This window comes from Phaseolus vulgaris, chromosome 7 (genome assembly GCF_051622355.1).
Source record: "Phaseolus vulgaris cultivar YP4 chromosome 7, ASM5162235v1, whole genome shotgun sequence".
Lineage (NCBI taxonomy): Eukaryota > Viridiplantae > Streptophyta > Magnoliopsida > Fabales > Fabaceae > Phaseolus > Phaseolus vulgaris.
The window spans coordinates 55,739,547-55,764,960 of NC_143504.1; the positions used below are offsets into that span (position 1 = coordinate 55,739,547).

Consider the following 25,414-nt stretch of genomic DNA (forward strand, 5'->3'; position numbering starts at 1 on the left):
CTAATTTATAATTTGTATTAATAATAAAAATTATTTTAGATACTTTTTATAAAATAATATATATTTCTGTAATATAATAACTATTTTTTTTTCTTAAATTAATTATTATTTAATAATTTTTTTATTGTTTATAAAAGTCAATGTATCTTTTAAATATTAAATGTATCTTTTATGTTATTATTGACAAAATATGTTAATTCAGGGGCATTATTAATGTGTAGCTTTTAAATATTAATTGAAAAATAAAAATTTATATGACTTTTATTAGTTATAAATTTTGAAAAATTCTATGTATCATTTTAAAGATTCAATGTATCTTTTTAGGATATTGTAATTAACAAAGAGTTAGCGTCATTATATAAAAGAAGTTTATATATGAACTATTAATGTATGATATTTAAATATTAATTAAAAAAATTACACGACTTTCATTGATTTTGTACAATTCAATATATCCTTTAAAAACTAATTATTAATGTACAAAGAAAAATTTTCATTTTAATATTTATAAATAAAAAAATAATTATTGATGATTAAAGTGATAAAATTTGTTTAACAGACATGCGTTATAATCTTTTTATTCTTGGTTTTATGTATATCAAGTTAAAAATAGGAAAATAAATTATTAATTTAATATCACCATAATCATATTCGTAAGTTTTATTTATTTTTTGTTTGTTTTGGAAAAAGAGTGAAGAGAGAAAGTGTTTTACAAGCATGTCTTTAACACCACCGAATAATACTTATTAAGAATATTATAAATAACATTTATTATACTAATTTTTAATATTATAGATACTCAAAGTTTGAAATTTTTTAAATAAAAAAAATAGTACAATGAAATGGAGATTAATGAGAGTTAGAATTAAAAAAAATCATATAATAAAAACATGTTTTACTATGTTTATAAATACTATAATCTGTTTATCTTTTTCACTATATTATTATATTTTATTAATATATTATGCTTAATATTATTACAAACAAAATTGGTTTAGTTTGAATGGATCAAGTTAAAGTAAGACATGTTATATGTTTAGTAATTAAATAGGTATAATATTGTAATTTGGTCAAATTGGTTGAAGATGATGTTATTTTTAGGGACACATTACTCCATTTTATTTATAAGAAGGAGAGTAGAATCATGTTGGATGAATTTGGTGTCAACCTATACAATCTTGCAGAAGTACAAATTATGCAGAATCGATGGACAACTACTTTATTCACCCAACAAAATTCAATTAATTAATTTGAGAGATTTAGTCATTGAGCAACCAATTTGTCTGCATAACGAAATTCAATTAATTGAAAACTCCAGAAATTTATTTCTTGAATGACAAATTTGTTTACCCAACAATATTCAGGTAATTAAAAATTTGAGAGGTTTGGTCATTGAGAGAAGCGACTCCTTTAGCTGAACAAGTAGAATGATGAATGAGTGAATTTTAAAGTGTTTTAAATTCACTAAAGAACACTACAAGAAAATCATCAAATAGAAACCAATTTTTAAAGACCAAAATAATTAATTGCAATAGTAACTAAATTAGAGACCATTTAAAAAAAAAAGGTTTCTAAATTAATTTCTATTATTGTTAAATAGTTTCTAAATTGGTATCTAATGGTTTTAACTACCAATTTATAAATCATTTAACAATAATAGAAATTAATTTAGAAACCAAAAATTTATTTAGTCCCTAAAATGGTCTCTAATTTAGTCATTATAACAACTAATTAGTTTTTGTTTCTAAAATTGGTTTCTATTTTATGATTTTCTTGTAATGGAAGTAAAGTGGTGACTCAGTGAGAGTGTTTTCTAAATTTTGAAAAACATGTTTTAAGATATCTATAAATATTAAAAAAAATATCTTTCATTTTATTATTATATTTTATCAATATATTATGCTTAATATTATTATAAGGGGATGAATGATAAATTTGTAATTTATTAGTCTTTAAATTGAGTTGGAATGTATATGAATGAAACCATATGATGATATGGTTGTGATGTGATATATGGTGTTTGTAAACATAATTACTTTTAATTAGGGAATACTATGCTGAGATATTTATGTTTTGTATTAAATATGACTTTGAAGGTGATGGTTCTTATTCTATTGATATTGGACTCACATAGAAGAAAATATTTGGTGGTGAGAGTCAAAGGAGAATCCTATGACATAATTTGTGGTGTGTAAAAAAGAATTGTATATGATAAGTCTTATGGATTTAACCAGGCACATGATTGGATTCGTTCTATTATGTAGCATTGTTGCGTGAGACAACTTAGTAAAAGTAGTGTGATATGTGTATATATGCTGTGATGTTAATGTCCATGACTTATCAATTGTCAATAATATATAAGTACTTTGTTCTAATTATCTACCTATCAATATTTGAAATTATCAATAATAATGAAATAAAATATGAATCAAATTAAATATATTACTTAATGTACTAATAATTTCGTGATGCAGGTTGGATAAGTAAAATCATATTTTTGACTTGTTATACTCTTAAGTAAAATAAATTATGTGATGACTATTGATTATAAATGTTTTTGACCTAAGAACATATGTTTAATCCAATAGTTCATATCATGAATTCCATCGACATATTTTACATACAAAGTAAAAATAATAAATTTTATCTATTATATTAAAAAATCGTATAAAAGTAATAAATTAAATTTGTATACATCCTCTAGGTTAAAGACTCATTAGATTAAAAACAACAACGTAAATAATAGAGTAACGAAAAAATAAAGATTAAACATGCAAATACATAAATATTTGATCTAGTAAGTTTTTTAATAACTTTGAAAGTTAAAAGTTACACTTAATAAATAAGTTTATCTTTTTTATCTATTTTTAACAAGAACAAAAATAATGGCAGCAAAAATAAGTTTTAGCTAAATATTCAAGACAAAATTCAACATGAATGGATGTTTTTTAGTACGAATAACTAAATCTTATTTGTTTAATAAAAAAATTAAATTTTTAAAGTGAATTATAATTTTATTGTTAATTTATTACGAGTTAAAATAAGAGTATATTTAATATATATATATATATAATTTAGTTATAATTAAGGTTATAAATGTTGTTAAAACTGTATGTAACTTAATAATTATATTTAATAAAAAAATTTCAAGAAATCATTAATAATGTTTGAGTGTTGAACTTAGTAAAAATTTATGTGTAATTATATAAAATAAGTTGAAAACTAATTATTGATGTCAAATAATATTTTTATTTCAGTATTTGCAAGTATGAGGTTTGTTTTCTATGACTCGAGATGCAATTTGTTCCAATCTTCTATAATACTTGATGGATTAATTATTTTGGAGTATAAATTAGATTAGTCAAGTCATTTTATACTTTAAGTAAAAAGTTATTTTATCAACTATAAATCTTTTGACCTAATAACAAATGTTGTATCCAATAATTTCACGAAATTCTATTGATATATTTTATCTATTATATTGAGACATAGTATAAAAGTAATAAATTAAATTTGTATACATAGTCCAATTTAAACATTCATTAGATTAAAAACAACAACGTAAACAAAGTTTATGAATAACTTTGAAAGTTAAAAGTTACCCTTAGCAAATAAGTTATCTCTTTTTTTTATATTTTTAACAATAACAACAATAATGACAACAAAAATAAATTTTAGTCAAATATTAAAGACAAAATTTAACATACTGGTTAAACAAACATCATAATATTACGTCAAATAACGGATGTTTTTTTAGTACGAATAAAGAACAAATCTTATTTGTTTAATAAAAGAAATTAAAATTTTAGAGTGAATTATGATTCTTAATTAATGTAATTTCATTATTAGTTTATGACTAGTTAAAATAAGAGAATATATATATATATATATAATTTAGTTGTAATCAAGGTTATAAACGTCATGTTTATATATTATTGAAGGAATACATTGTTTGGTCGCAACCAGATCTAGTAAGATCTAAACTAAGAGAATTGTTGAACATCTTAGGAGCAACAACATAATGTCCCTGCGCATTTTCCTCCCATGTAACCTATGACCTTGCAGTGAGCATCACAGTCAGGAAATTGACCACATGTTCCGTGACAGTTCGGCGGTACATGTTGACTCCTAACACCTACATTATGGATTATTCAAAACTAAAATTAGGAACAATTCACCAAAACCAAAACTCAAACATAAAACACACATGTTTCACAAATATATGTTCTAAAATATTATTTATACATACCAGATGAAATCACAACAACAATTGTTGCTACAAGAAGAATTTTGAACAAAACCATCCAAATTTGTGAATAAGCAGACATTCTTACAATTTTTGTAATTTTTGCTCAATATACTTTGTATGATCTATCTATATCTAGCCATGTACATTTGCCTTTATATACATGTGAATCCAAATTGAACATATCTAATACTTATTTTTCATAATAATTTAATATAATTGAATAATTATGAGTATTAATGTGTAAGTTTTAAATATTAATATTAATTAAAACATAAATTTTAGATGGTTTTCTTTAATTTTCATTACAGAAAAATCATTAAATAGAAATCAATTTTAGAGAAAAAATAATAATTAGTTACTTGATTAAATTAGATATTATTTTAACGACTAAAATAATTTATTTGTATATAAAGTAGTTTTTATTATTTATAAGTTAGATGCCAATTAATTTAGATTTTAAAGTTGGTATCTAAAATCTTGGTAATTAATTTTATAGTAATTTAAAAACTAATTTATAATTTGTATTAATAATAAAAATTATATTAGATAATAATACTTTTTTAATTTATAAAATAATATATATTTCTGTAATATAATAACTATTTTTTTTTCTTAAATTAATTATTATTTAATAAATTTTTTATTGTTTATAAAAGTCAATGTATCTTTTAAATGTTAAATGTATCTTTTATGTTATTATTGACAAAATATGTTAATTCAGGGGATTATTAATGTGTAGCTTTTAAATATTAATTGAAAAATAAAAATTTACATGACTTTTATTAGTTATAAATTTTGTAAAATTCTATGTATCATTTTAAAGATTCAATGTATCTTTTTAGATATTGTAATTAACAATATAAAAGAAGTTTATATAAGAACTATTAATGTATGATATTTAAATATTAATTAAAAAAAAATTACATGACTTTCATTGATGTTGTACAATTCAATATATCCTTTAAAAACTAATTATTAATGTACAAAGAAAAACTTTCATTTTAATATTTATAAATAAAAAATTAATTCTTGATGATTAAAGTGATAAAATTTGTTTAACCTGCGTTATGATGTTTCTGTTCTTGGTTTTACGTATATCAAGTTAAAAATAGGAAAATAAATTATCAATTTAATATCACATGATCATATTCGTAAGTTTTATTTATTTTTCGTTGGTTTTGGAAAAAGAGTGAAGAGAGAAAGTGTTTTACAAGTATGTCTTTAACACCACCGAATAATACTTATTAAGAATATTATAAATAACATTTATTATACTAATTTTTAATATTATAGATACTCAAAGTTTCAAATTTTTAAATAAAAAAATAATATTACAATGAAATGGAGATTAATGAGGGTTAGAATTAAAAAAATCATATAATAAAAACATGTTTTACTATGTTTATAAATACTATAATTTGTTTATCTTTTTCACTATATTATTATATTTTATTAATGTATTATGTTTAATATTATTATAAGGGTTTTTCACTATATTATTATATTTTATTAATGTATTATGTTTAATATTATTATAAGGGAATTATTGGTAAATTTGTAATTTATTATACATTTATTTTTAAAAAAGGATTACTATATAGAAATGTTTAAGTTGTGAATTAAATTTAAGTGCTTTGATATTGAATTCACATATAGAAAAATATTATGTTCTTGAAGAAAATTTTTATATGTGGTGTGAAAAAAGAACGGTGTATGGTATGTCCGATGAATTTTTCTATCACATTAATGAATTCGTCATATTATGTAACATTATAGTGTGATACGTGTAGATCTATGGTATTGTGATGTTAATGTCAGTAACTTATGATATGAGAAGTAGTCAATTAGGTGAGAGTTTAACGTGGTGATTCAAATAGATGTTTAATGAATAAAATAATTTTAATATATAATTTTTATAATAGTTTAATATATATATATATATATAATTGAATATCAATTCTTACATATATTTAATGAAAAAATTTAAATATTATCATCTATATTTTTTAGAGTGTTGTTGTTATTAACAAAGATTTATATATAAATATAATAAGTTTATTTATGGAGTAATAACGTGTAAATTTTAAATGTTAATTGAAAAATAAAAGTTAAGTGTTGTTATTAACAAAAAAATTATGTATAAACAATAGAATAATTTCATTTATGGAGTATTATCGTATAAGTTTTAAATGTGAGTTGAAAAATAAAAGTTCATATGACTTTTTCTTAATTTTTGTAAAACTCAATTTATCCTTTTAAATATTGAATGGATATTTTATTTTATGTTGTTATTAATGAAGTTTTACGTGTCATTATATAAAATAAGTTTATTTATGAACTATAAGTGTAATATTTAAATATTAAATAAAATTTAAAAATTTACATGAATGTTATTAATTTTGTAAAAGTCAATATATCCTTTTTAAAACTAATTAATTATCTGCAAATGAAAACTTTCATTTTATTATTTATAAATATGAATTAAAGATTAAAGGAATACTCTTTGTTTCTAACCACCACTTTATAATGTTGATACTTAAAATTACCAATAATACACAATGAAAAGAAAAAAATATGAATCATGTTCAATATAGTATCACATTGTTTAGTAGTCGAGGTCAAAAGCAGTTTAAATACATCTTTCATCCTTAACTTCGAGAGATGCCTTTTAAGGACAAAATTGTTACGGATTTTTGAGTTCTAAAATGAACAATACCTCGTATGTGGGGAATCCTCCCCTTAGATTTGGCTTGCGGTGATTGGATGTACCTCGTATTGTATAATTGTATAAGTTTGAACTTAGTTAAGAGAAATCAATTATAAATTTCGTCATTATCTTAATGTAGATAATTTGGACGTAGGTCTAACTTAGTCACAATATTACGTAGGTATTGTGTTTGTTTGAGAATATTTATAATGTTTTAAACTTTGAAATTTAATAATTATATGTTTATGAAATTTGAGATGTTCGAGTTAAATGTTTTTATGTTTGTAATATAATTTAATACTTCTAATATTTACTTAGTGGTGTATTTATGATTCATATTGTAATAAATCTTATTTGTTTAATAAAATAAATTAAATTTTTTAGAGTGTTATAATTCTTAAATAATGTAATTTCATTGTTAATTTATTATAAGTTAAAATAAGAGTATATTTAATATATATATATATATATATATATAATTTAGTTGCAATCAAGGTTATAAATGTCATGTTTAGATATTATTGAATGAATACATTGTTTGGTTGCAACCAGATCTAAACTAAGAGAATTATTGAATATCGAAGGAGCAACAACAATATCTCATTGTGCATTTTCCTCCATCGTAACCTATAAACTTGCAGTGAGCATCACAATCAGGAAATTCAGCACATGTTCCGTGACAATATGGCGGGATATGTTGACTCCTCACACCTACATTATGAATTGTTCAAAACTAAAATTAGGAACAATTCACTAAAACCAAAACTCAAAGATAAAACACACACATGTTTCACAAATATATGTTCTAAAATATAATTTATACATACCAGATGAAATCACAACAACAATTGTTGCTACAAGGAGAACTTTGAACAAAATCATCCAGATTTGTAAATAACCAGACATTCTTACAAATTTTGAGATTTTTGCTCAATATATAGTCATGTACATTTGCCTTTATATACATGTGAATTCAAATTGAACATATCTAATACTTATTTCCATAATAATTTAATATAATTTAATACTTATGAGTATTAATGTGTAGGTTTTAAATATTAATTAAAAAATAAATTTACATGATTTTTTTTAATTTCCATTACAGAAAAATCATTAAATAGAAATAAATTTTAGAAGAAAAAAAATAATGAGTTACTTGATTAAATTAGATATTATTTTAAAGATTAAAACAATTTATTGATATATAAAGTAATTTAGATTTTAGCTACCAATTAATTTATATTATAAAGTTGGTACGATAATTAATTATATACTAATTTAAAAATTAATTTATAATTTTTATTAATAATAAAAATTATTTTACATGCTAATAATTTTTATAATCTCTAAAATAATATATATTTTAGTTAATATAATATAGTAACTAATTTTTTTCTCTCTTAAATTAATTATTATTTAATGATTTTTTATTATTTATAAAAGTCTATGTATCTTTTAAGTTTTAAATGTATCTTTTATGTTGTCATTATTAATTATTACTGTATCCTTTAAGTTTCATCATTTTTATTAATTATTAATTTTGTAAAATTAAGTGTAGCATTTTAAAGATTAAATGTATCTTTCCTTGATTTTGTAAAATTCAATATATCCTTTAAAAACTAATTATTACTTTACAAAGAAAAACTTTGATTTTAATATTTATAAATAGGAAATTGATTATAGATGATTGAAGTGATGAAATTTATTTAACACAGTTGGGTTATAATGTTGATATTTAAAATTATCAATAATATATAAGGATGGAAACAAAGTATGAATCAATTTAAAGTATTATAAGTTTTTTTTTTCTGGATTTGATGTATATCAAGTGTAAAATAGGAAAATAAATTATGAATTTATTTTTTATTGTGTGAAACAATTTGTACACCTAATATGGGAAAAAGATTATTTGACAACTACTTCTCTATTGCACCATCAGATTACAAACGTTGACGTTTGGTTAATTATATATTCAAAGTATTTTTTACCATTCAACAAATTTATCCTCTTTATCTTATTTTGACTTTTGTTATTGTAATAGATGTACCTAATCTATACAAAAAATGCAAAACATTATCAAAGAAGTCAATCAAAGTTTTTAAATAAAAAAAAATCATATATTCTATTTTTTAAATTATAATTTATTCTTTATTCTAACAAAAATATTTGTTTAACAACCGTGACAATTGTGATGTGACATTTTTCTAAAGAATTACAAAATTAGAAAATTATTCTTATGATATTTTAAAAAAATTATTTTGATAACTTTCTTTTCTGATTTTACATATTAATTATTTTCAACTAATAGAAAACTTTTTAATCTCACATTATATATAATATCACCATTGTCAATACTTGTATATATAATGAAATATCTTATACTTAAATTAAAAAAACTAAAAAATATAATTAAAATTTTGATATTATTAATTGTTAAATGTAACACCCAAAAATAAATCTAACTATTACAATACAGGTTTTATGTATACAAGCTAAAAGTTTTTCAAAACATTCCTAATATCTGATTAGGACGCATAGAAAAACAAATATTTACAATATAAAGTTCAAAAGAACATCCTAAAGCTTTCCGGGACCTCCAACACCTGTGTGGTCATCTTGCTCGTGTACATATAGTACAGTTATCACAGTTCACAACATAGCAAAAAAAACAAGGGTAAGCTAGTGAAAATAAAATTTTATAATTACATAATTAAATTTAAAAGAGAAAACCAAATTACATGATCAATTTATCAAATTATTCAATCTTCTTCAAATCCCAACAATAAAACAATCACATAGATCTCACATGGATCTACACATTCAGGATATTCAACAAACAAAATAACATCTGGCACCTTCCGGAAGAAGTAAATCCTACCAGATACTAACACTTGATCCAATGATTACTAGTGAATCCAACAGAAATGATCATGGTAAGTTCAATACAACCCAAGTCGTGCATCTCATATGTCACGGTGTGCATGAACTCCCCCGTCAACTTCTCATCGCATGATATCTTAGTCTATGTGACTTAGATCATCACTGTTACCACATATGCATCAATACTTAATACACATACAAACATCAGTCCATGCATTATCCCAAATGTATGAATTCAATTCCATTCAATTTTCATCGTACAATATCATTCAAAACACGATCCACAATATTCAAAAGTCTATTTAACATAAAATGACAACACTTAAATACTAAACCATCAAAATTTAATATTTTTACAAGTTTAAATAATATATAAACAAATAACACAATATATAAAGACACAACATCCTACAAGAGAAATTGAATATTGGGACCACGTCCCTTCCACATTTAGATCTTCTATACTAGGGTGCTATTAAAAATTAAATTTAGCTTCCATTACCTTAATTGCCAACAACTTCTAGAATTTTATTCCCCACCGTCCGGATAAGCTTCAAGATTTACGGGCCTAATGCAAGTTATTCAAATAGAACAAAAATTCAGTATATAATAAAATAAGTTGAGAGAATTAATCTTTTCAACTAACCCCACCAAGATTGATGAATAAATTCTAAGAAAAAACAGAGAACAAAAGATCTTTAGAGCAAAAATGAACTTACTCTGTTTGAAAATCTGATCGGGTAGAAATGTTCCTTAACTCGCCAATGAAGATTGGGAGGGGAAAATAAGGAGGGGAAATTAAGAGAGAAGAGAGAGATTTAGAGAGAGAATGAAAGATAAAGAAGAAAGAAAAAAAAAATGGTGCGTAGGGAGGGGTCTGTTGGGTAAAGAAAAAAAAGCGTTGTTACATTAAATAATTGATTTTTTGAGATATTAAATTTTTTTATGTAATTCGGAAGTGTTAATTTTTTACTTTTAGACTACGTAATTCAGTATGTTTATTTTCTTAAATAAGTTATTGATTATGTAATCCGGTAATGTTAGTTGTTAAAAAAGGTTCCGGATTACATAATTCAAAAGTGGTAATTTTTTATTTCTGGATTATATAATCTGAAAGTGATAATTTAAATAGGTTTTGGATTCCATAATTTGGAAGTGATAATTTTTTATTTCCAGATTATGTAATCCATAGTGTCAAACATTACTTATATTTTTATCTTTTACTAAAGGATAATTTTAAGAATTTGAAAACTTATGAAAGTGTCAGAAGAAGAAGTTATGGAGGTGCAGTAAAAAAACAGTCCTGAACCTACCTTCTTATTTCAAACTGTCTAAGCACAAGAAAGATTGGCCCAGACCAATAATACAAAATGACCTAATATGTATATAAAAATATCTTCTCTAATAACCATCATCATCAGTTTCCTACCATAGTTTCAGCCTATTTTAAGAAACCATATGCTTCTTCTACTTTTCTACATCAGTTTTATGCTAAGTTCATCTCAGCACACAATGGTTAAGGGTGAAAATGAACTTACATGTAAGTCCCTGAAAAAGTTTAAAACAATAAATCAAAATGTCAGGTTGTATAATAATGCTAACTTTCATGAAAAAAAAAAACAAAATAATATCTACAAGATATAATATACTTTTTGTAAATTAATTCCATTAGAAGTTTCTTACATGTAAATTCCTTTTTAAACATGTTTATATAAAGAATATTTTAGTTTATAAATAAAAAAATTATAGTTTAATATGTTTTTAAGTCCCAAGTGGACCAATAAATAAAGTTTAATTATGGTAGATTGTCAATTTTATTTGCAATTTATTAATTATGGTATTTTTACAAATCTAATATATTCACTAAATTTAATAGATATAATATATATTTTGATAAATTTGTTAACAATAAAGAAAAATTAAAAACAGTGACGAAATAAATATATGTTTTAAAATGTAATTCCTGATGAAAATAGAAGCACAGTAATTTTGGTTGGAGATAAACTTTCAATGAAATCGTTGAGATAACTGAATAATGAGACATTCCTGTGTATGTATGTATAGTATATAGGTTATGACACTTTCCTTTGTTGTGTTTTTTTTAATACTTTTTATGATATATTTGTTTGTTGACATGTATTTATATATAAAATATGATATACATATACTTTCGTTTGAAATACACCTGTTATACATTTTTTGAATTTTTTCTATTTCTCTCCTTTTATCACATTATATATAATTTAAATTTCATTTTCATAATAGTTGTTAAAACTGTATATAACTTAATAATTATATTTAATAAAAAAAACTTCAATAAATCATTAATTTCAATAATTTCATGAAGTTTTATTGATGTCTTTTACATGGGAGACTAAAAATAATCGTATAAATTTTATCTATTATATTGGAACATAGTATAAAAGTAATAAATTAAATTTGTATACATACTTCAAGTTAAAGACTCATTAGATTAAAAATAACAAAGTAAACAACAAACTAACGAAAAAGGAGAGATTAAACATCAATGCAAATACAAAAATGTTGGATCAAATAAGTTTTTGAATAAATTTGAAAGTTAAAAGTTATCTTAGTATATAAGTTTATCTTCTTTTTTTTATCTATTTTTAACATAATAATATTCACAACAACAAAAAATTAGTAAAAATATTCAAGAAAAATTTAAACATACTACTTAAACAAACATCATACTATTACATTAAATTAACAGAATTTAATAAAAGAAATTAAAATTGTACAGTGAATTATAATTCTTAAGTAATGTAATTTCATTGTTAATTTATTATTAGTTAAAATTATAGTATATTTAATATATATATATAGAGTAAGTTTACTTGTAATGAAGGTTATAAACGCCATGTTTAGATATTATTGAAGGAATACATTGTTTCGTTGCAACCAGATCTAGTAAAATCTAAACTAAGAGAATTGATGAACATTAAAGGAGCAACAACACAATCTTTCTATGCATTTTCCTCCCTCGTAACCTATTAACTTGCAGTGAGCATCACACTTAGGAAAATCAAAACATGTTCCGCGACAGTTCGACGGCACATGTTGACTCCTCACACCTACATTATGGATTGTTCAAAACTAAAATTAAGAACAATTCACTAAAACCAAAACTCAAACATAAAACACACACATGTTTCACAAATATATGTTCTAAAATATAATTTATACATACTAGATGAAATCACAACAACAATTGTTGCTACAAGGAGAACTTTGAACAATATACTTTATATGATCTATCTATATCTAGCTATGTACATTTGCCTTTATATACATGGGAATTCAAATTGAACATATTTAATACTTATTTTCATAATAATTTAATATAATTGAATACTTATGAGTATTAATGTGTAAGTTTTAAATATTAATTAAAAAATAAAATTTACTTGATTTTCTTTAATTTCCATTACAGGAAAATCATTAAATAGAAATCAATTTTAGAGTAAAAAAATAATTAGTTACTTGATTTAATTAGATATTATTCTAGAGACTAAAATAATTTATTGGTATATAAAGTAGTTCTTATTATTTATAAACTACTCTTTAAATTGATATCTAACTAATTACTGAGATTTTAACTACCAATTAATTTAGATTCTAAAGTTGGTAGTTAAAACCTTGGTAATTAATTATATAATAATTTTAAAACTAATTTATAATTTATATTAATAATAAAAATTATTTTAGATACTAATAATTTTTGTAATCTCTAAAATAATATATATTTTAATTAATATAATAACTAATTATTATTTTTTCTTAAATTAATTATTATTTAATAATTTGTTATTGTTTATAAAAGTCAATGTATAAATGCATCTTTTATGTTATCATTGACGAAATATGTTAATTTAGGGGGATTATTAATGTGTAGCTTTTAACTATTAATTGAAAAATTAAAATTTATATGACTTTTATTAGTTATTAATTTTGTAAAATTCTGTGTATCATTTTAAAGATTCAATGTATCTTTTTAGGATATAGTAATTAGTGAAGAGTTATGCGTCATTATATAAAACAAGTTTATATATGAATTATCAATTAATGTGTAATATTTAAATATTAATTAGAAAATAAAAATTAACATGACTTTCATTGATTTTGTGCAATTCAATATATCCTTTAAAAACTAATTATTAATGTACAAAGAAATTTTTTCACTTTAATATTTATAAATAGAAAATTAATTCTTAATGATTAAAGTGATGAAATTTGTTTAACAGACCTGCATTAATAATGTTATTTAAAATAACCAATAATATATAAGGAAAGAAAGTATGAACCAATTTAAAATATTATAATTATTTTTGTTCTTGGTTTTGTGTATATCAAGTTATAAAAATAGGAAAATAAATTCTCAATTTAATCTCACCCTAACCATATTCCTAACTTTTATTTATTTTTCGTTGGTTGTAGAAAAAGAGTGAGGAGAGAAAGTGTTTTCCAGGCATGTTTTTAACACACTACTGAATAACACTTATTACGAATATTATAAATAATACTTATTATACTAATTTTTAATTGAAAAATAAAAGTTTATATGACTTTTTAATTAATTTTTGTAAAACTCAATTTATCCTTTTAAAGATTGAATGTGTATTTTTTTAGGATGTTATCATTAATGAAGTTTTCCGTGCATTATATAAAATAAGTTTATTTATGAACTATAAGTGTAATATTTAAATATTAAATAAAAATTAAAAATTTACAGGAGTTTTATTAATTTTGTAAAAGTCAATATATCTTTTTTATAACTAATTAATTCTCTGCAAATGAAAACTTTCATTTTATTATTTATAAACACTACAAGAAAATCATAAAATAAAAATTAATTTAAAAGTAAAAATAATTACTTGCTACAGTGACTTTTCTAAATAGTTTTTATTATTGTTAAATAACTTCTTAATTGATATCTAATTAACTACCAATGTTTTAACTACCATTTATTTAGATTCTAAATTTGATAGCAAAAACTTTGGTAGCTAATTAGATACCAATTTGATAGCAAAATTCTTAAGTAATGTAATTTCATTGTTAATTTATTATTAGTTAAAATTAGAGTATATTTAATATATATATAGAGAGTTTAGTTGTAATCAAGGTTATACGTTCGTGTTTAGATATTATTCAAGGAAATGAATACATTGTTTTGTTGCAACCAGATCTAGTAAGATCTAAACTAAGAGAGTTGTTGAACATCTTAGGAGCAACAACACAATATCCCTACGCATTTCCCTCCCACGTAACCTATGAACTTGCAATGAGCATCACAATCAGGAAATTGACCACATGTTCCATGACAAGTCGGTGGTACATGTTGACTCTTCACACCTACATTATGTATTGTTCAAAATTAAAATTAGGAACAATTCACCAAAACCAAAACTCAAAGATAAAACACACACAGATGTTTCACAAATATGTTATAAAATATAATTTATACATACTAGATGAAATCACAACAACAATTGTTGCTATAAGGAGAACTTTGAACAAAATCATCCAGATTTGTGAATAACCAGACATTCTTACAATTTTTGTGGTTTTTGTTCAATATACTTTATATGATCTATCTATATCTAGCCATGTACACTTGCCTTTATATACATGTGAATTCAAATTGAACATATCTAATACTTATTTTCATAATAATATGATATAATTGAATACTTATGAGTATTAATGTGTAGGTTTTAAAAATTAATTAAATTTTTTTTACATGATTTTCTTTAATTTCCATTACAGAAAAATCATTAAATAGAAATCAATTTTAGAGAAAAATAATAATTAGTTACTTGATTAAATTATATATTATTTTAGAGACTAAAATAATTTATTGGTAGATAAAGTAGTTTTATTATTTATAAACTACTCTTTAAATTGATATCTAACTAATTACCAAGATTTTAGCTACCAATTAATTTAGATTCTAAAGTTGTAGCTAAAACCTGGTTAATTAATTAAATAGTAATTTAAAAACTAATTTATGATTTTTTTTAATAATAAAAATTATTTTAGAAACTAATAATTTTTTAATCTTTAAAATAATATATATGTTAGTCAATATAATAAGTAATTATTATTTTTTTCTTAAATTAATTATTATTTAATAATTTTTTTATTGTTTATAAAAGTTAATGTATCTTTTATGATATCATTGACGAAATGTGTTAATTCAGGGAGATTATTAATGTGTAGCTTTTAACTATTAATTGAAAAATAAAAATTTATATGACTTTTATTAGTTATTAATTTTTTAAAATTCTGTGTATCATTTTAAAGATTCAATGTATCTGTTTAGGATAATGTAATTAATGAAGAGTTACGCGTCATTATATAAAATAAGTTTATATATGAATTATCAATTAATGTGTAATATTTAAATATTAAATAGAAAATAAAAATTTACATGACTTTCATTGATTTTGTACAATTCAATATATCCTTTAAAAACTAATTATTAATGTACAAAGAAAAATTTTCATTTTAATATTTATAAATAGAAAATTAATTCTTGATGATTAAAGTGATGAAATTTGTTTAATAGAACTACGTTATAATGTTGATATTTAAAATAACCAATATTTTATAAGGAAAAAAAAAGAGTATGAACCAATTTAAAATATTATAACTGTTTCGGTTATTGGTTTTTTGTATATAAATTAAAAATAGGAAAATAAATTATCAATTTAATCAAACCCTAACCATATTCCTAAGTTGTTTTTTTTTTTAAAAAAAAAAAGAGTGAAGAGAGAAAGTGTTTTACAAGCATGTCTTTAACATTACTGAATAACACTTATTATGAATATTATAAATAACATTTATTATACTAATTTTTAATATTATAATACTCAAAATTGAAAACTCTTTAAATAAAAAATAATAGTACAATGAAATGGAGTTTAATGAGAGTTAGAATTAAAAAAATCATATAATAAAAACATGTTTTACTATGTTTATAAATGTTATAATTTATTTATTTTTTCACTATATATTGTTATTGTATTTATTATATTTTATTAATGTATTATACTTAATATTATTATAAGGGAATGATTTGTAAATTTATAATTTAGGTATAATTACCTTATTCGTCCTTACATTTAGGGTCAATATTCAATTTAGTATAGTGGTTTTTAAAAGAATAAATTTGGTTGCTATGTTTTTAAAATGTATCCAAATTGATCATTTTTGTTATATACTTATGTGGCAGAGAGATGTGCTTATGTGGAGGACACGATGTATTTAAAGTCATTTGTATTTAAATTTGCTACCTATGAGCGACTAATATTTTAAATATCAAATTAGAAATTATTTTATAAATTTTTATTAATAATAGAAACTATTTTAGATATCAATAAAAAATTTATTTTATAAAATTATCTCTAATTTAATTAAATAGTAACTAATTATTTTAGTTTTAAAAAATAATTTCTATTTAATATTTTTTTTTAGTGTATATAGGTTATGACACTTAGATCCTTTGTGGTGTTTTTTTTTTTTAATACTTTTATGATATATTTGTTTTTTGACATGTATTTATATATAAAATATAATATACATATACTTTCGTTTGAAATACACCTATTATCTTTTATCTTTTGTGTTTTTTCTATTTGTCTCCTTTTATCACATTATATATATATAATTTAAATTTTATTTTCATAATAGTTGTTAAAACTGTATATAACTTAATAATTATATTTAATAAAAAAACAAATCATTAATATTTTTTGAGTGTTGTACTTAGTAAAAATTTATGTGTAATTATATAAAATAAGTTCAAAAATAATTATTGATGTTAAATAACATTTTGATTTCAATATTTGCAAATCTAAGGTTTGTTTTTTATGACTCAAGGGATGCACTTTGTTCTAATCTTCTATCTTCTGTAATACTTGATGGATTAATCATTTTATACTTTAATAAAAATTTAATTTATCAAGGATAAATCTTTTTGACCTAATAACAAATGGATGCAATAATTTCATGAAGTTCTATTGATATCCTTTACATAAAAAAAGTAAAAATAATCATATAAAATTTTATCTATTATATTGAAATATCGTGTAAAAGTAATAAATTAAATTTGTATACATACTTCAAATTAAAAACAACAACGTAAACAACAAACTAACAAAAAAGTAGAGATTAAACATCGAGCGGATAAAAAAAATGTTGGATCAAATAAGTTTTTGAATAATTTGAAAGTTAAAAGTTACCCTAGGAAATAAGTTTTTCTTTTTTATCTATTTTTAACAAACAAAACTAAATTTTAGTCAAATATTCAAGACAAAATTCAACATACTACTTAAACAAACATCATAATATTACATTAAATTAACAGAGTTTAATAAAAGAAATATTATAATTCTTAAGTAATGTAATTTTATTGTTAATATATTATTAGATAAAATAAGAGTATATTTAATATATATATAGAGAGAAAAAAAAAAAGACATAGAGAGAGTTTAGTAAACGTTGTGTTTAAATATTATTGAAGGAATATATTGTTTAGTTGCAAGCAGATCTTAGGAGCAACAACACAATGTGCCTATGCATTTTCCTCCTCCAATGTAACCTAAGACCTTGCAGCGAGCAGCACAGTCACCAAATTCATTACATGTTTCGTGACAGAACGGTGGATGACGTTGACTCCCCACACCTACATTATGGATTTTCAAAACTAAAGTTACCAACAATTCACCAAAACCAAAACTCAAAGACACACAAGTTTCACAAATATATGTTCTAAAATATAATAATAATAATAATAATAATAATAATAATAATTTTTATATACCAGATGAAATGACAAGAACAATTGTTGCTGCAAGGAGGACTTTGAACAAAATCATCCACATTACTGAATAACCAGACATTCTTACAAATTCTCTGTTTTTTCCTTAATATACTTTATATCTTCTATCAATATACATTCACCTTTATATACATGCGAATTCAAATTCAACATATCTAATACTCAACTTTAAACTTTAATTTCCTAATAATTTAATATAATTGAATATTTATGAGTATTAATGTGTAAATTTTGAATATTAATTAAAAAATAAATTTTACATGATTTTCTTTAATTTTTATTCAAAATCATTAAATAGAAATCAATTTTAGAAGAAAAAAAAATTAGTTATTTGATTAAATTAGATATTATTTTAGAAACTAAAAGAATTTATTAGTATATAAAGTAGTTTTTTATTAGTTATAAATTACTCTTTAAATTGATATCTAACTAATTATTAAGATTTTAGTTACTAATTAATTTAGATCCTAAAATTAGTAACTAAAATATTAATAATTAATTATATACCAATTTAAAAATTAATGTATAAATTTTATTAATAATAAAAAATATTTTGGATATTAATAAATTTTTAAAACAATATATATTTTAGTCAATATAGTAATTAATTATTTTTTATTTTTAAAATTATTATTTAATAATTTTGTTATTGTTTACAAAAGTCTATGTATCTTTTAAATGTTAAATGTATTTTAAATATTAAATGTATTTTAAATATTAAATGTATCTTTTATGTCTGGCTGGAATGTAACTCTGTCTTGGTTTGTGCTGCGTTTACGACCAATGTTCCTTAGATGCTTCGTAATCGATGAAATACTTATCTTAATTACTGTTAACAGGTGTAGGGTTACTCATATTTTTTGTGAAGGTATGTATATGCTGATAAGTTGACTAATTTAAGATTTATTCATAGAGAATCCTTTATTTGGTATAATAGACTTCCATCTAGTTTGTTTTTTTAGAATTCTTTATTAATAGGTATAGTATACTTATGTATCGTTTTTGTTAACATATGAGTTTTGGTCTAGTCCCCCCATATTTTTGTATTTTTTTTAATAATATTTTTTATGTGATGATAGATGATTGTTGTTACCTGAGGTGTCAACCTAGTTGAGATGTCAAGTAACATAGTGATGCCTAACATGAAAGTTTTTTATAAAAAAAAATGTATCTTTTATGTTGTCATTGAAGAAATATGTTGATTCACGAATTATTGATGTGTAGCTTTTAAATATTAATTAAAAAATAAAAATTTATATGACTTTTATTAATTATTAATTTTGTAAAATTCAGCGTATATTCAATGTATATTTTTAGGATATTGTCATTAATGAAGAGTTACGGGTCATTATATAAAATAAGTTTATATATGAATTATTAATGTGTGATATTTAAATATTAATTAGAAAATAAAATTTACATGACTTTCATTGATTTTGTAAAATTCAATATATCCTTTAAAAACTAATTAATGCTGAAAATTTTCATTTTAATATTTATAAATATGAAATTAAAGATTAAAGAGATGAACTTTGTTTCTAACCCACGAGTTTATAATGTTGATATTTTAAAATTACCAATAATATATAACGAAAAGAAAAGAAGTATGAATCAATTTATTATTGTATAAGTTTAGTTTAAAGTATTTGTTCTGGTACGTTCATTATAGTCCCATATCGCTCACTAGTTAAGGTGAAAGACAGGTTAAATACATTATTCATTTAACACTGAAAGAAGTTTTTTAAGGACAAAACTGTTATAAGTTTAAATTTGATTAAGAAAAATCAATTATAAATTTTGCTATTATCTTAATGTAGATAATTTGAACGTATGTCTAACTTGATCACAAAATTAATTATTTTTTAGGAATTGTATTTGTTTGAGAATATTTGGAATGTTTTAAACTTTAAATTGAATAATTATATGTTTATGAAATTTGAGATATTTGAGTTAAATGTTTTTGTGTTTGCAATATAATTTAATATTTTTTATATTCAATTAGTGGTGTACTTATGATTCATTTGTTGGATTATTGAAAGTGAATAATATGACAATAAAAAAAATAGTTTGAATGGACGTAGTTAAAGCAAGACATGTTGTATGTTTAGTAATTAAAGAGGTATTGTACTTTGGTCAAATTGGTTTAGGGTTTAGGGTCAAATTGGTTCAAGATGATGTTATTTTCAGGGACACATTACTCTATTTTATTTATTAAAATGAAAGTAGACGCACTTTGTTCCAATCTTCTATCATACTTGATGGATTAATTATTTTACGGTATAAATTAAATTAGTCAAATCATTTTATAAGTTATTTTATCAACTATAAATCTTTTTGACCTAATAACAAATGTTGGATTCAATAATTTCATGAAGTTCTATTGATGTCTTTTACATAGAGATTTAGTTTGGTGTAAACATTTTTTTGACTGGGAGAAACCTATGGTGGATTAGTTGTGTCAGGCTTTACTTGAGGTTATGATGGATTTGGGAGAGGGCGATAGGTGGATTTGGAAGGTAGGGGGTCTTCGGACTTTACCAGTCAACTCTGCATATTCTCTTGTTATGGAGTTGTTGGAGGGTGTTGGAGAATAAGATTGCTACTGGGGTTAATTTGGAAAGGCAAGGGGTGTTGGTTGAAAGTTCTTTGTGTGCTTTGTTTCCCTTTTCCAGTTGGTGTTTGGAACCTTTGGAATGTATGAGAATGGTTGTTTGTTGTAGTTTAGGTTTTCTAGTACGGTTAGTGCTTTTGTTTGTTAGTTTGGTAGCTTTAGTTAGATGTTGGTTATTGTATTTTTGTATAAGGGTTGAATTACCCCTGAAGGGATACAAAAATATTGGATCAAATAAGTTTTTAATTAAAATTGAAAGTTAAAAGTTACCATTAGTAAATAAGTTTATTTTTTATTTCTATTTTTAACAATAACAACAATAATGACAGCAAAAATAAATTTTAGTAAAATATTTAAGACAAAATTCAACATACTGTTTTAAACAAACATCATAATTTAGTACGAATAACCAAATCTTATTTGTTTAATAAAAGAAATTAAATTTTTTGAGTGAATTATAATTCTTAAGTAATGTAATTTGATTGTTAGTTTATTACTAGTTAAAATAAGAGTATATTTAATATATATATATATATATATATATATATATATATAATTTAGTTGTAATCAAGGTTATAAACGTCATGTTTAGATATTATTGAAGGAATACATTGTTTGGTCGCAACCAGATCTAGTAAGATCTAAATTAAGAGAATCGTTAAACATCTTAGGAGCAACAACACAATGTCCCTGCGCATTTCCCTCCCACGTAACCTATGAACTTGCAGTGAGCATCACAGTCAGGAAATTGACCACATGTTCCATGACAAGTCGGCGATACATGTTGACTCCTCACACCTACATTATGGATTGTTCAAAACTAAAATTAGGAACAATTCACTAAAACCAAAACTCAAAGATAAAACACACACATGTTTCACAAATATATGTTCTAAAATATAATTTATACATACCAGATGAAATCACAACAACAATTGTTGCTATAAGGAGAACTTTGAACAAAATAATCCAGATTTGTGAATAACCAGACATTCTTACCATTTTTGTGGTTTTTGCTCAATATACTTTATATGATCTATCTATATCTAGCCATGTACACATGTCTTTATATACATGTGAATTCAAATTGAACATATTTAATACTTATTTCCATAATAATTTAATATAATTGAATACTTATGAGTATTAATGTATAGGTTTTAAATATTAATTAAAAAATAAAATTTACATGGTTTTCTTTAATTTCTATTACAGAAAAATCATTAAATAGAAATCAATTTTAAAGGAAAAAAAAACAATTAGTTACTTGATGAAATTAGATATTATTTTAGAGACTAATTTAATGGTAGATAAAGTAATTTTTATTATTTATAAACTACTCTTTAAATTGATATCTAACTAATTATCAAGATTTTAGCTACCAATTAATTTAGATTCTAAAGTTGGTAGTTAAAACCTTGTTAATTAATTATATAGTAATTTAAAAACTAATTTATAATTTTTATTAATAATAAAAATTATTTTAGATACTAATAATTTTGTAATCTCTAAAATAATATATATTTTAGTCAATATAATAACTAATTATTATTATTTTCTTAAATTAATTATTATTTAATAAATTTTTTATTGTTTATAAAAGTCAATGTATCTTTTATGTTATCATTGAGTAAATATGTTAATTCGGGGTTATTAATGTGTAGCTTTTAAATATTAATTGAAAAATATAAATTTATATGACTTTTATTAGTTATTAATTTTGTAAAATTATGACTTTCATTAGTTATTAATTTTGTAAAATTATGTGAATCATTTTAAAGATTCAATGTATTTTTTAAGGATATTCTCATTAATGAAGAGTTACGCGTCATTATGTAAAAGAAATTTATATATGAACTATTAAGGTGTGATATTTAAATATTAATTAGAAAATAAAAAATTACATGACTTTAATTAATTTTGTACAATTCAATATATCCTTTAAAAACTCATTATTGGCGTGCAAATGAAAACTTTCATTTCAAATTTTATAAATACGAAATTGACTCTTGCTGATAATATCAATTTAAAGTATTGTATAATTGTATAAGCTTAAATTTTAAATTTAATTAAGAGAAGACAATTATAAATTTTTACACTATCTTATTGTAGATAATTTAGATGTAAGTGTGAGTGGTCACAATATTAATTTTATTTTTCTGGAGGAATTTTTTTTGAAGATATTTAAAGTGCTTTCAACTTTGAGATGAATAATTATGTATTTATGAAATTTGAGATATTTAAGATATTTTTCTAAATTTTGAACGAGAGTGATTTCTAAATTTGGAAAATATATTTTAAGATATTTTTAAATGTTAAAAATTATTTATCTTTCATTATATTAAAACATATAATGTTATGGTTATGATATGTGTATTTGTAAACATGGTTAGTTTATTAAGGAAATACTATTTTTTATTTATTTTATCTTATAAGTTAGTAGGATGTTACAATTAATATTTAACACATATATTAGTTTAATTGTGATTTTGGAGTTGTTGAATAGGAATTCATTATTTAATTTTTTTAAAATTATCTTTTGATTGAATATTTTAATACTAATAAGACTATAAGTGTTTTGTTAATTTGATATAAAAAAACTTGAAAGAAACAGTTTCATAGTTCTTCACTTTTTTTTTCTAATGTTACTATCGTCCCTAAATGATACCATCTTAACCATTAAATATATAAAAATAACTAAAGTAATATACATTTAGTGATTTAAAAGATTTAATTATAATTCTAGAGTGTATAAAAAATTGGAAAATAACTCATTAATCAACTTACAATAGAGATTATGATATCATCTTCGACCTAAAACATTATGATAACGAGTTTCTGATTTTTTTTATTCAGTTTTATTTTATTTCAACTCAATAACTCGTACTTAAATTCTGAATAATATAATTTTAATATTTTGAACGTGAAATAATGTGTTGAAAGCGATTATTTGTACGATGAAATCCAAACAATATTAAAAGAAAAGTAGAATAAAATAAATGAAATTAAGGAGAATGAGTAGGAATGAGTTTTATTTTTTAATGGATGATTATTGAAGAAATACATTGTTTGGTTGGAATGATAAAGAATTATTTGGCATAGTCTTAAGAGCAACAACCCTATTTCTTTGTTGTTCACTAACGATTTAGGAGTTAAAGTTTAGGATTTAAAGTTTTTAATGATTTAAGATTTATGATTTATATTGATGTTTATCATGAAAGTTTTTATAGAAAAAAATTATTGATAAAATTTCATAAAATCGACATATAGGATGAAATTTTCACCCACTAATATATGTAATATATTTTTATAGAAATGTTAAGAAAAAGTAAAATAAAAAAACGTTATTAAAATAAATGTGTTTTAAATTTTAATTTGTACAAGGAAAATAGAACAAGAATTGCAGCAGCAAATAAGTTTAAGCAAAATGGTCCAGATATTTTTGTGTATGTATAAGATATGAAACTTTGGATCCTTTGTGCTTTTTGCTTAATATTTTATATAATATCTATCTCCTTCTCTATGTCTCTATATATTTATACTAAGAGTTAGAACCTATTGTAGCCCATAACTTCAAACTTTTTTCTCGTAATATTAATTGGAATAATAAAAGCTTACATGATTTTTAATAATTTTGTAAAAGTCGATACATGAAGACTAATTAATATTGTGAGAAAAAAAACATTTCAACATTTGAAATATGAAGTTGGCTTCTGAACCGTCCCGGATTTCATCGGACATATACCGATCAAGTTCAAGTTGAATGTATTCTATTTCAGTCTAAACCATGAGAAAGTTAATGACAAAGTAAAATTAATCATGATTTTTGTGACTATTATTATAAACCTCCACATAATTATGTTAGTGTAATAATATTAATTTAGATAAATATATTATGAAAATCAATTTTATTATGCACTTATAATATATCATATTAAAACTTGAAGAAACTAGAATTAAAGATTAAAGTCCATGAAAACTTATAAACACATGACAATTCAGAGGAAGTACTCTCAACTTACTTGAATTTTAACAATATATTTACTATATACACAAGATTTGATGTTCTTATTGATTTGAGCATATTTTCTCCACGTGGAACTCCCT

At 21.8% G+C, this 25,414-nt stretch overlaps 1 long non-coding RNA gene across 1 annotated transcript; it reads right to left on the minus strand.

Moving 5' to 3' along the window:
• Nucleotides 1-18,345: 18,345 nt before the first annotated feature.
• On the minus strand, nucleotides 18,346-18,774 carry LOC150026008 (uncharacterized). Its single transcript, XR_016523035.1, has 2 exons — nucleotides 18,679-18,774; nucleotides 18,346-18,540 (listed from the first exon to the last, which is right to left on the minus strand). It is a non-coding gene; the product is annotated as an uncharacterized LOC150026008 (long non-coding RNA).
• Nucleotides 18,775-25,414: the final 6,640 nt, after the last annotated feature.